Source organism: Tupaia chinensis, unplaced genomic scaffold (assembly GCF_000334495.1).
Source record: "Tupaia chinensis unplaced genomic scaffold, TupChi_1.0 Scaffold143616_1, whole genome shotgun sequence".
Lineage (NCBI taxonomy): Eukaryota > Metazoa > Chordata > Mammalia > Scandentia > Tupaiidae > Tupaia > Tupaia belangeri.
In genome coordinates, this window is record NW_006203464.1 from 58,555 (window position 1) to 69,843 (window position 11,289).

At 48.7% G+C, this 11,289-nt stretch overlaps 1 protein-coding gene across 4 annotated transcripts in view; it reads left to right on the forward strand.

The window, feature by feature from the left end:
- Positions 1-11,289, forward strand: part of NTRK3 (neurotrophic receptor tyrosine kinase 3) — a 359,566-nt gene that overhangs the window by 14,994 nt on the left and 333,283 nt on the right. The gene's annotated exons all lie outside the window — the stretch shown is intronic.

Consider the following 11,289-nt stretch of genomic DNA (forward strand, 5'->3'; position numbering starts at 1 on the left):
AGATGCATTGGGCAGTGAGTGGTGTGGTTGGGGCGCTGGACTCCAAAATGGCCAACTGCGGTTCAAGTCCCAGAGCTGGTAGCTTGATTTCCCTCTCTCTGTGTGTCTTTCTCTGTCCCTCTTTGGTGAATGCACATGCCCTATAGCAAATTAAAAAAATAATAAATTAAGTCTTTTAAAAAGATATATTAAAAAAAGAGGAAGTACTGTTGAACCACATTGTCTGAGTTTAAATTCTCCATCTATGTATCTGTCTATCTATTTATCTCTTGGGTAAGTTACTTTACATAGCTGCATATCCACGCCTCGATCTCATTTAGAAAATGAGGATAATATAGTTGGTGATTAGCAAGATTTTTTTTTCTGGCATTATTATGAAAATATAAACATTATTTCTTTAATTATTATAAAAATATAAGATGTATTTATTTAGTTTTATTTATTATTATTATTATTATTTTTAAAATTTGGTATAGGGCACTTGTGCTCACCAGAAAGAGAGAAAGTGAGACAGCAAGACACCAGGTCCGGGACTTGAACCGTGGTCAGCCATGTGGGAGTCCAGCAGCTTAACCGGCACACCACCTGCTGGTCCCAGTTAGCAAGATGAAATGGATTACTGCAGATGAAGAATGGAGAAGAAGTTTCGCCCCTAAGAACCTCATAGATGTTAGCGGATATTGTTCTCATGCTTAGACGGCAGTGTGAGAGCCCCACCCCCCGTGGTCTGCAGCTGAGTAAGTATGTAGGGAAGATAGGACTCAGATTCTTCTCTGTACCCTCAAAGTGCTATGCACTGCAGAAGAGTTACCAGTGTACACGACACGGCGCCTGTCCGCTAAGCTTACCATCTGTTTAGGGAATGTGAGATCTTGACAGACCTAGGGCAGTGGCTCCAAATTTTTAAAATCTTTTGGGAATGTGATTACAGATAGAGACTTTCTCATTCACAAAAAAACCCCCCAAAAAACAAAAACAAAACCCTCTACAGGGACTGGTAGTTCGCGTAATGGCTGTGTTGCTGGACTGCCATGTAGTCGACCTACCGTGGTTCACATCCCAGACCCTGTGGCTTAAAACTCACGCCGGGCATGTGTGCATGCTTGCCTAAGATCCCAAGAGGAGATTGAGGTGTGGCCATCCCCCCTGGGGGGTGATTTCTCACTTTCTGTCTCTCTGTCAATCTCTGTCTGTCTGGCGAGCGTACGCGCCCTATAGCAAAAACCTCTTAAAAAAAAAAAAAAACTAGGGAACCAGCAGATAGCGTAATGGCTATGTCGCTGGACTCCCACGTAGTCGACCGCGGTTCGTGTCCTGGACCCGGTGGCTTAAAACTCACGCCGGGCACGTGTGCGTGCGTGCCCAAGATCCCGAGAGGAGAATGGAGGAGACCATCTCCCCTGGGGGGTGATTTCTCGCTTTCTGTCTCTATGTCTCTCTCTGTCTGTCTGGTGAGCGCATGCGCCCTACAGTGAAAATCTCTCCAAAACAAAACAAAACAAAACAAAACAAAACAAAAAAACTATTATTTTAATTTAATTGATTTCCCTCTTTGATTTTTTTCCCCACCCTCTATTTCCCACCCTTCTCCCAAGCTGCCTCTGGTGTTGGTGGTTGCTGTCCGTGTTTTTATGCCTTCCAGTCTTTCAGTTTCTGCCATAGAATGCAGACATTTGGTATATGTTAAGTGGGGATATACAATGCCTCACTTTCATAGTCTGGCTTGCTTGGCTTAGCAATAAATCTTCCATATTCTTCACTTTTTATCAGATGCCAGGGTTTCATGTTTTATTTTTATTTATTTATTTTTTTATGACTGAGTAGTATTAGACTCCTTTATTTGTTTCTTTCTTTCTTTTAGAGATTTTTGCTTTAGGTTGTGTGTGTGCTTGCCATAGAGACTGAAAGCAAGAAATCATCCCCCAGGGGAATGGCCATACCACAGTCCCTCCTCCTCCACTCTTGTCTCGGGATTTTGTACATGCTTACACACATACATGTTGGCCTGAGTTTCAAGCCGCCAGGTCCAGAACTCGAACCATGGTTAACCACGTGGGAGTCTAGCACCTTAACCGGTTTGCCACATGCTGGCCCCAGACTCCCCTGTTTTTAGGGAGCATGTGCGACTTTCCATTCACCAGGCTTGGCTGTCTGCCTGTTGTAGGCAGGGACCATGACTGTAGGTGACATACCCCACTAGGAATGTGGGGGTGGGAGGTCAGGAGGGAGGGCATGTAGGCCAGATTGGATGAACTCCCAGTCTCTGTCGTGATATCCTGAGAGTTCATGGCCATGTGTCCCACTTCCACATCAGACACTCCGGTGTGGTCAAGCTGTGCTGTTTCTGTAGGTGTGCGTGGGTCCTTGAACTCTTCCCATGTCCCAGCCCTTGGGGCATCTGATTACACTGAGCAGAGTCTTTATTGTAATCTTTATTTTTAATCGCTAGAGGGTATGTGCACTTGCCAGAGAGTGAGATATAGACAGAGAGACAGAGAAGGAGAAAGCACTCCCCAGTAGGGTGTGGTCACACCATACATCCTTCTCCTCCATCTCTCCACCCTGCCAGGATTTGGGGCATGCACACATATGTGCCAGTGTGTTTTTCAAGCCCCTGGGGCCAAGATTTGAACTGTAGTTGGCTGTGTGGAATTCAGCTCCCTGAACTACTAGGCTACATGGTTTGCCTTATTGTATTTTAAAAAATGAATCCTTTTTGCTTTTTCGAACTCAGAACTGTATTTCCTACTGCACAATTCACCAAGCTGTGGATTTTCAACTGGGACTTCTCAGCTTGCACTCATTTTTCTCCTGTCTCCAAAGAAAGTCAGTTCCCTGCCTACTCACACCATTAGTCTCCCGGGCGATCGCCTCCCTGAGGCCCCATAAAGGAATCCCTGCTCCTTCCCTACTGAGGCAGGTGGCAAGCTTCCTAAACCGAGTTCCCTTCCCCTTGTCCACTTTGTCTCTCCCCCAGCCTCCTGTGGTCCTGGGGTCACTCACGTCCTCCCTGACAGTTTCTTTCTGTTCATTTTGTCTCATGGGAAGCATTCTGATCCACCCAGGGCAGAGCCGACATGATCCAGATAACATGGCCACACGCCTCTCTCGCTGGCCCACTGCCTGTTTGGGAGGTTTATTTTTCCATTTGATTTGTCAAAAAGCCTCAACTCACTTTAGACACTGGTTACTGGTTTCTTTTTGACTTCATGTACTGCAGTTCTTTTTTTTTTTTTTTGGAGAGGTTTTTGCTATATGGTGCGTGTGCTTGCCAGACAGACAGAGAGACAGAAAGTGAGAAATCACCCCCCCCAGGGGGGATGGCCACGCCGCAATCCCTTCTCCTCCATTCTCCTCTCGGCATCTTGGGCACGCACGCGCACATGCCCGGTGTGAGTTTTAAGCCGCAGGGTCCAGGATGCGAACCACGTTCGACTACATGGGAGTCCAGAGACCTAGCCATTACGCTAACTGCTGGTCCTTGTACTGCAGTTCTTTAAGATCTCCTGGACTGAACAGTCAAGAGTTTTCTTATAACTTTGTCAGCTTTTAACCTTTGAAAAACTCGGTCTAAAGCTGAGTAAACACTCCGGCCTCTGGGCCGTGCGTCTCCCAGCCTTGGGGATTAGATGATGTGCTTATATATTTTAGCCTTGATTATTCTCAATAGATTTTATTTTCCTTTCCACCCTCCTCTCCGAAGGCTTCATTGCATCCCCTTTGTCCACATTTCTTTTCTTCATTTTTCTTGCGAAAGACAGATTTAGAAAATGAGTTTAGTCTCTTGGCTATTTTGGAGTTGTCATTAATTTCTGTTCCTCATCATCCCTTAGCAGGCCAGCAGTTTCGTGTCTTGCTCCCTTGGTTTTTCATGATGGAGTCTTTCTTTTAGTCCTGGTTTAACCCTTTTGTCTCTCAGGGTGTCTTGGTTTCCAGAGCCTTTCCCCTTTCTGGGTGATCCAGCCATTGTGATGATCTCGGATGGAAGGGCATTGGATTATCTAGAGGGTCTAAGCCATATGCTTCCCCTGGCCAATGTGGTTCCTGATCACAGAGAGGAGTCTCCCCAGATGCACCTTGAAACCCATCTGAGGAGGCCAGGCCCGACTTGGAGTACAACCGTGGAAAGGGAGCTCTCTCCCAGTGACACAAAGGTCTTCCGAGGCAAAGACAAGGTCTTATCAAATCACATGTCCTAATGTTTAGTGTGTGTTAGCAGAATGAACGAATGAGGGAATGACGACGTGAAAACAACATGACCTTTGGAGGTGGATAGACAAGGCTGCGAATGCTCCTTTTCCTTTGTCAGCTTGGTCACTTCGGATCCTTGGCCAAGGAGTAATTGAGTCTCAGTGTCCTTCCTGGAATACGGGGATATGATTCCTACCTCACCGGGCTTTTTGTGGGGATTAAGAGCAAACATGAAGGGGCCAGTAGGTGGCTTGGTGGTTACGGTGCTGAATTCCCACACAGTTGACTGTGATTCACATCCCGGACCTCGTTGAAAATCACGCTGGGCACATGGGTGTGTGCGCCCCAAATCTCAAGAGAATGGAGGAGAAGGGATTGTGATGTGGTCATCTCCCGGGGGAGGGGGGTGATTTTTCACTTTCCCACTTTCCGTCTCTCTCTGGAGGGTGTATGCCCTGTGGCAAAAACCAAAAGGAAGGAAAGAAGGAAGGAAGGAAGGAAGGAAGGAAGGAAGGAAGGAAGGGACGAGTGAACATAAAGTGCCTACTATAGTGACTGCACACACTAGGTGCTTAGTTAAAGATAAGTCCTACACCCTGGAAACCACTGCAGAAGCTCAGTCCTTGTTAAAGGCATTCAGAAACCCAAGCTCTGAGCTCCTGGATTTGAGGCTTCTCTGGGATTCTGACCCAATGTGCAGGGAGACCGGAAGGGGAAAGTGAGTTTTCAAGAGCTATGTCTGGAACCTACCAAAGTCCCTCCCAGCCCTCCAGGGCAGTCTCAAAGCACACGCATCCTGGCCAGCTCGTAGGTGGTAGAAGATTATGTAACAGGGAGGTGGCTTTATTGTCCTTCCTAAGGATGTATTGGCATCCCCACTGAGGGGTGGTGGCAAGTGGGAGCCAAGCACATGAAGAGATGGAAGAGCCAGATTTAGGGTGTGTGGCTTGCTGGTTCCTGAGCACCCCCTGCTGCTTGCTCTAGCCCCGAATCAGGCTCATCTCCTCAGACACGTTTCTCTGTGGTTCGGGTCTCTTCTCCACCTCGAGTTTACATATGCACCTCTCTCCTATGGTCAATATATTCCGTGATTTCAAAGCCTCCACCGAGGACAGCTCCCGTCCTATATGCCCTGGTGAGGGCCAGTTCGTACCAGCAGAGGACTTGAATTCTCCTGTGGGCCACGGTGTAAGGCCACCTGCCTCTCTGTGAGGTGCCAGGCTGGTAGAAGGGCCTGCCCTGTCTTGCTTGGATGGGGCCTTTGCAGACAGTCGGAGGTGCCGGGGCGAGCGACTCATCTCAGTGCACTTGGGGAGGCCCGGGAGACCTCAAGGATCCGAGGGTGGTTGTTGGTAACCAGAGCCTAGAGTCCAGAGACCAAGCCCTGAGGGCGTAGCCATCTGTGTCCTCCACTGACCTTCTTGCCCTGACGATGGCAGCATTGGGGATGGCATGGTGACATCGAGGTAGCACAGACCTCCTCCCTGTGCACCAGCTCTTTCATCTGTAAAGCTCCAACCCGGGCCACGTTTGGAGCATGAGGGTCCAGAGGGTTATGGTGAGGATCCAGTGACTAGAGTTGGGAAAACTCTGACAAGCACCGAATCTGAGCCCTCGACAAGGGAATCGGGGGATGTCCTGTGGTGGAGTCTCTGGGTTTGAGTAAGATCAGGTTGGCCAGCCTCCTTGCCCACCCTTGGGAGCTTGGTGCTCAAGAGCAGATTCTGCTGTGGGATGCAGTGGGGAGAGCTCACCAAAGCCCAAACTCTGCGAAAATTCTACCAAAATGCTTTAATCTCATGGGCTTGGCTAAAACTATAGGGAAGGAAAAAAAAAAAAAAAAAAAGAAAGGCAACCCTGTCACAGTTTGAAGATCAAGTTGCAAACATTTTGTAGAGAAGACTGTGACATAAATGACACCAACCTTATCCCCTGAGACAGGCGACCTTCTCCCTTGAGTCTGGCATTTAAACGTGGTCGATGTTTTGTGCATTAGAGTCCTACAAAGGCCACCAACAATGGCCCTTGGGTCTTGTGGCGCTTTCTTGAGGCATGAATCCATTAATTCCCTCCAGAAACATCTCTCGAGGTTCTCCTCGGCCCCAGGCAAAGATGCGACGATGAGTTAAGTACTGGTCTTGGGTTTCAGTGGGCTGGTGTGGGAGTGAGAGAGGGAGACGCCGAGTAGAGAGTGACTATACCGTGTGTTGAGGACTCAGGGTGCCCAGGAGCATTTAGCAAAGGCAGCTGATGCATCTCTGGGGAGGGGACGATTACAGTGGGCAAGGCTTCCTGGGGGTGCTGAAAGCTTGAAAGGGGAAGGCAGGGTGTGTGAGCATCAGGAGATGAAGGAGCTTTGTGGGAGCCTTCATGAGGGCTACTCTAGGAAGAAGGGGTCATGTGCAATATGTCCAGAGGCCTGGCAGTGGAAATGACGGGGCCGTGAGTTTGCAGGACCCGCTAAACCTAGAATCAAGCTCACAGCATGACCCATCCCTCCTTGTACCCTGCAGTCCTACAGTCAGTGGATCAGAAGGGTTAGACGCTTTGTTTTCCCCATCTCCCCCAGATTGGTCTTCTGCCTTTTTCCTCCAACCGAGGCAGCCAGGTTGTTCACGTTACAGCAGAGGGAGTTCAGGGCTGCAGACAGACAGGGCCCCCTCCCTGGATTCCCCATTTGCTGCCAGCTGCAGTCATCTGATGGCTCTGTGCCTCCTTCCAGAGGGGCATCTCGGTTCTTCTCAACAGGCCCCAGCTTCTCTTACAAGCAGGTGTCCTAAGGGCCACAGCATCCTACGAGGGCGCCACCTGCCATTGGGTAGAGGTGGAGCTGCCGCTCTCCACCCTGTCCTTTAGTCACTTTCCACGACCTCTGCAGGGAGACTGCTCCGACATTTAAATCTCTCCTTTTTTTTTTTTTTTTTTCCCCCAAGAGAAATTTTTGCTGTAGGGAGCATGTGCTCACTGGAGAGACAGAGAGTCAGAAAGCCAGAAATCACCCTCCAGGGGGATTTGGCCACACAGCAATCCCTTCTCTTCCATTCTGCTCTTGGGATCTCAGGCATGCACGCACACATACCCGCTGTGAGTTTTAAGTCGCTGGGTCTGGGACTCAAACCGCCAATGACTACATGGGAGTCCAGCAACCTAACCAAGACACCATCTGCTGGTCACAAATCTCATCATCATCTTCTTTTTAAGAATTTTATTTATATATTTATATATATATATATATATATATATATAAATTAAAGTATTTATTTACTGGAGAGGTTTTTGTGCTTGCCAGAAAGAGAGAGACAGAGAGACAGAAAGCCACTGCAATCCCTTCTCCTTCATTCTCGTCTCGGGATCTTAGGCACACACGCACACACGCACACACACCTGGTGTGAGTTTAAGCCACTGGGTCCGGGACTTGAACCATGGTCAACTAAATGGGAATCCAGTGACATAGCCATTATGCCAATTGCTGTTCCCTATTTATTTATTTATATTTGACCAAAGAGAGAGAGAGAGAGCGTGTGAGCTAGTGAGCAAATAAGCCACCAGGTCTGGTATTTGAACTGTGGTTGGTCATGTGGGAGTCCAGAGCCTTTAACCACCATGCCACCTTCCAGTCCCTCCAAATCTTATCTTAATTGTACCTCTGATGTTCTTAGGCTATGAGCCAACCCCCTTGCCTCAACCTACCAGTTGGGTATGTGACCCATGGGTGGGACATATCGTGCAAGTGCGGGACCAGCCTCGGGGCTAATTCCAGCAACTTCCTGGTCTCTCTGGTGCTCTCTGCTCCAGCCACACTGTGCTTCTTAGGTGCCCCCAGTGTGCCATGCCATCTCCATCATGGCCTTTGTCTGCACTGTCCCTTTGTCTCAGAAGGTTCTTTTCCAGCTCCTGACTCCTTTTCATGAGTACTTCCTCCTCCTGCTGGTTTCAGCTCAGTGCCAGATGGGTAACTCGAAAGTCCTAGACAGCTGGAGGGTTGACCAAAGCCATGGGGCACTAGGAAGTCAGCCTCTGCCTTTGAAGGATTCCCTTGATGCTGGTCAAACCTGCAGACGGAACAGTCTTCCTGATGCTGGTCGAACCTGCAGACGGAACAACCTCCCTGATGCTGGTCGAACCTGAACAACCTCCCTGATGCTGGTTTAGCCTTGTCCTATGACCCGTTGGTCCCTCCCAGAACCAGGTCTCCCAGCCATGCCTGCCTCTTAGGGGAGCCAAAGGGGACGGCCCTAGTACCCACCCACCCACCATTCACCCCAGTGCCTTTCTACAGACATAAAAGAGTGCCTCAGTCCTCTTGTTCTTTCTTACATCTGAAGAACCCAGTTGTGCCCCGGGGGGGTGGGCAGCCCACCCTTTCCAGGCAGCAGTGGAGAGGGGCCATGTGTGTGTGGGGGGGTGGGGGGGGAAGCTGTCCCTTCGTGTGCCAGCTGTCATCCTGCAGCTCTGGAACCTCTGCCGATGCCTGGAAGGGTGGTGTTTGCAGAGAGCAGCCATGTGCTCCTTATTTATTGTGCAGAAAAGAAAACAAATTAAGCCCTTGTAATTACAGTCAGACATGTTCTTAAATAAAGCTTAAGCAGTCAGAACTCCATTTAGAATATTCATAATTGCAGCCCCCAGCCTTGAACCCAGTAGCTTTCTCTCTTTCTACTCTTCCCTTCTCCTCCCAGCTATTTTTCCTTCTCTCCCCCTTTGTCATCCTCATTGGTACTGATCTTTGCTTGGCCCTTGGCAATCTCTGGGAAGCCTCTCTGGGGCTGTGACTGGGCCCACTGGGGAGAGAGTTCATGTTGGACATCTTGGTGAAAGCCAACAGCGTTGACTGAGAGATCTCAGGGCATGGGACTGTGCAAGGATGCTGTTGTCCTGTCCCCATCTCCTTTATTTCGGGTTATCAGTAAGAAGTGGCTTAATATTGGGTTTGAGAACATAAAATCGGGATCAGTCAGAACTGTACTCCCAGCTTGACAGCTTCCCAGGCTGGGAGGTCCTGGTCTAGTCCTTCAATCTCCGTGAGTTCATTCTTTCCTCTGGTGACAAAATCACCTTCTTAGAGGCTTTTTTCTCCCCCAGGCCTCCCAAGATAATGCATTTGAAGTCCTGGAACCACAGAGCAAGTTCCTCACGAATACTGGGTCACCAGAAAAGTTCTGATATATTTTTCTATGCAAAAAATGCATCATGTGCTTTCCGATGACCCAATAGTAGGTCTTTCCTTTTCTAGAGCATGCCTCGTACCAGAATTGTGCGGAGTTTCTTGTTTCTCTTGTTCTGGACTCACCCTTTAATTGATGTACCTAGAACATTCTAGGTACCTCTTAGATTTCCCTAGACTGGATTACCCAGATTACCTGTCAAGTGAATGGATGCACCTGTGTGGGACCCTGCAGGAGGACAGAGACACTGTGCGCTATGCTGTGGAGAGTCCTACTGCCATGCTTCCACCAGTGACCCATGTGGCTAAAGCGCTTTATAATCCACACCTCAGAGGTACCATCTTATTTAATATGCAGCTTTAGGTTGCAGTAGCAATTGCTACCACCCCCCATTTTACTGGTGAGGAATCCTAGAGAGTGAATTGCCCAAGGACACATAGCTAGAAGTAGTGGCATTTGACCTGGGACCCAGGTCTCAGACTTCAGTTTGGCTGTGCTGGGCTGTTTCTTAGGCCATTGACAACCACTGGGAGGAGATTCACCTGGTTTCTGGACATGAATCTTGCTGGTGTTTCCAAACTTACCATGGGTCAGTTAACAGTGTCCTCTTTTTAAAATTTCCTTTCTGGTGAGTGGAAAACGTATGACTGCGTTGGTTTTCCTGGTGATGTGATGACAGGGGGGCCATTGCCAGAAATGAACTTAAATGTAGTTTGGAATGATGTAAAGATCATTAGTTTCAAAGTGTGTATTAGGCCATTGTATGGATAATACGTAATGGACCTTGGGCATGTCTCCTGTGGCCAGCACAGTGATGCGGGGTGAGGAAGGGATAGCGGCATTAAGGCAGGAGTTGGTGCAGGAGGAGATGGAATGTTCTTCAGTCTTGTTGGGGAGATAAAATTAGCTTTCGTAGGCCAGCGATGCCAGTTCTGAACATGTGGTAGTTGGTGCTGACATTCTAAGTAGAGATTTTTTTTTTTAAGTTTATTTCATTCTCTCTTCCATAAGTGTATGAGGGACAGAGAGAGAGACAGACAGAACCTACAACAGGGTCCCCATGCCATGAGTCACCCCCAGCCTCAGCCAATACACATGCTCAACTTGTTCAGGGAGCTCTCTGGAGGCGAACCTAGAACTTTCCAATGTGGGCCAGCCACACAGATCATTGCTTTACCACTGTGCCATGGCCTGAACCCCCCACCCCTCTCCAGAGATTCTTGCATTTCAGGGATAGTGGGGAAAGATGGAGGAAGGACATGAGTCTTCAATTTGTCCTCAAAGGAACATTTTCAGTATCACACAGGAAGAGAGAAAACTCGTGGCTTGTGTATGTGTGCATGTGCTCAGAAGCAGGGAACCCAGCCAAGAGAGAAAGAAAGAGAAGAAATATTTACTGTGTTAAGCTCTGTGCGATATGCTCTTTCAGCAGGGATCCCGTTCACATAACTGGTATTCTTCCTGTTCTACAAATGAGGACTCGGGGGCTCAGAGAGTGTGTAACTTCCCCAAGGTCACACAGCTAAGGTAGATATGGATTCCTATCCATCCATGTCTATTCCTGAACTCACGCTCTTTCTGTCATAACCAGGGAAAAGACCAGTTTACCTCTTCAAGGATGATCAGGAGGTCAATGTTCCCAAGAAATAGCAAAAAATTGTGTTTTCTTGGCAGGGGAACTGGCATTTCACAACTATTATTTTTGCTCAACAACTCTGGGGATTCAGCACCATGGCCAGAGCCCAGGGAGGCCCCTCTGTCCCGGGCACAGTATGCTGTAGACAGCTCCCCAGAGAGAGGCTCCCAGGCCCTGGCCTCCCCCTTATTGCTGCTCTAGCATCATGGCAGCTGCTGTGGACGCGCTGACCTGTGTCCTCAAGCCAGCCCTGCCTGGTGGCACGCACAGCAAGCCCAGCTCATTGGGCCGACAGG